Here is a 2351-nt window from a genome sequence, read left to right on the forward strand (position 1 = left end):
AGGATTTCATTCCCATTTTACAAATGAGGAAATTGAGATACAGAGAAGTTGTGAGTTCCCAAGGTTACAGAGCAGATAAATGGCAGAGCCAGGATAAGAACCCAGGTCCTCTGACTTCCAGGACTATGCATTTTCCATTAGGTCACTTTGCTCCCTCCTCTTAAATTCACGGCCAGGTTCATACCAGAAAATTGCCAGTTCTAGGACCTTTGATTTTCTCAAAGCCATGAGAAGCGGCGTAGCCTAGTGGAAAGAGCCTGACCTTGGGAATCAGAGGACCTGGGTTTTATTCCCAACTCTGTCACTTTCTTTATGTGAGACCTTGGGCAAGTCATTTCTCTTTGCCTGAGTTTCCTTAGCAGTAATACGGGGACTCAGTTCATCTCTCCCGAGAAAACGCTGGCCTGAGTGACAGAAGGACCTGGTTTTAACCCTGACTCTGCCAATTGCTTGCTGTGTGAACTTGGCCGAGTCACTTAACTTTTCTGTACCTCAGTTTCCTCAACTATAAAATAGGGATACCTCCCTCCTACTTAGACGGTGAGCCCCATGCAGGACAGGGATAGTGTCTAACCTAATTAACTTGTACCTAGCCCAGTTCTCAGAACAGTGTTTGACACATAGTAAGCCGCTTACCAACCTCAGGGTCACACCTGGAGAGTTTTCACTACTCTGCCAGTCTTGAATAAGGGAGGGACAGTCAAGCAGAGACAAAGCCATTCCATTCCTAGCTTGGGAAGTGGCTAGAGAGCGGAAGACAATCTGCTACAAGTCAAAACTCCCCTGTGCTGGGCAGCAGCAGCATGGGAGCGAGTCGAGGGCGGAGACTCAAGTTTACTGAGAGGCAGGAGGCAATGGTAAACCAATTCTGTATTTTTAGCAAGAAAATTATATGCATACACTACCAGAATGATGGCAGATGGAGGTGGGGCATTCTGGGAGAGATGTGTCCATGGCGGTGCTATGGGTTGGAGAATTAATTAAATAATTAATTAATGATGGCATTTATTAAGCGCTTACTATGTGCAAAGCACTGTTCTAAGCACTGGGGAGGATACAAGGTGATCAGGTTGTCCCACGGGGAGCTCACAGTCTTAATCTCCATTTTACAGATGAGGTAACTGAGGTTCAGAGAAGTTGTGACTTGCCCAAAGTCACACAGCTAACAATTGGCAGAGCCAGGATTTGGGCCCATGACCAGCATAAGGCAAGGCAACTGCTTAATATCATTAAAAAAAAAGTGAACTCTGGGTGGGACAGGGATGGTGTCTGACTTAATTATCTTGTATTCATGCCAGCGCTTAGTACAGTGCTTGCGACATAGTAAGTGCTTAACACGTCATGATTACTATTATTAAGTAGTAGTAGTTGCACTGGTTTAAGTGGTTGTGAAAGACACATTCCCTGCCCCCAAGAAGACAATCATAAAAATATTAAATTGAGTAATCAGAACAAACGACTGTACAATTGAATATTCACACATGCATATATGTAAAAGTGCTGAATAAGTTATAAATAAAGATGTCAATGCTAGTGGTGACCATTAGGTTAAAATAATGTGTTTCTTGCCTATTTAAGACTGATATCCAGAATTACTTTTTTATTATAATTCTTAGAATCCTGAAGAGTGAAATGGGATCAATGGCTATAGTTCTTTATAGTAATTTGTTAGAGTATAAACTCTCTGTAGGAAGGGAATCTTAGTTCAAAGTACTGTGGCCTAGTAGAAAGAACATAAGCCTGAAAGTCACAAAGACCAGGGTTTTCCAATCCTGGTTCTGCCACTTGTCTTTTGTGTGACCTTTGGCAAGTCACTTAACTTCTCTGTGCGTCAGTAACCTCAACTATAAAAATGGGGATTAAGGCTGTCAGCCCCTTTTGGGACATGGACTGTGTCCAGCCTGATGATCTTGTAAGCAGCATGGCTCAGTGGAAACAGCACGGGCTTTGGAGTCAGAGGTCATGGGTTCAAATCCCGGCTCTGCCAATTGCCAGCTGTGTGACTTTGGGCAAGTCACTTGACTTCCCTGTACCTCAGTTACCTCATCTGTAAAATGGGGATTAAGACTGTGAACCCCCTGTGGGACAACCTGAGCCTCTTGTAACCTCCCCTGCGCTTAGAACAGTGCTTTGCACACAGTAAGCACTTAATAAATGCTATAAAAAGAACAACAAAAAAACCCTGATTATCTTGTATCTCCCCCAGTGCTTAGAACAGTGCTTGGCACATAGTAAGTGATGGCGGCGGTTGTTCCGGATGGCCACCAAATTGCCGGGTGACTAAAGAATAAATCAGACAACATGTGACTGCCGAAAGTTTTAATAAAGATTTTATTGGTAAGGCCGAAGAC

At 43.6% G+C, this 2351-nt stretch overlaps 1 non-coding gene across 1 annotated transcript; it reads left to right on the forward strand.

The window, feature by feature from the left end:
* Positions 1-637: 637 nt before the first annotated feature.
* Positions 638-773, forward strand: LOC119924081. Its single transcript, XR_005449038.1, has one exon. It is a non-coding gene; the product is annotated as a small nucleolar RNA SNORA7 (small nucleolar RNA).
* Positions 774-2351: the final 1578 nt, after the last annotated feature.

Source organism: Tachyglossus aculeatus, chromosome 2 (assembly GCF_015852505.1).
Source record: "Tachyglossus aculeatus isolate mTacAcu1 chromosome 2, mTacAcu1.pri, whole genome shotgun sequence".
In the NCBI taxonomy this organism is placed as follows: Eukaryota; Metazoa; Chordata; class Mammalia; order Monotremata; family Tachyglossidae; genus Tachyglossus; species Tachyglossus aculeatus.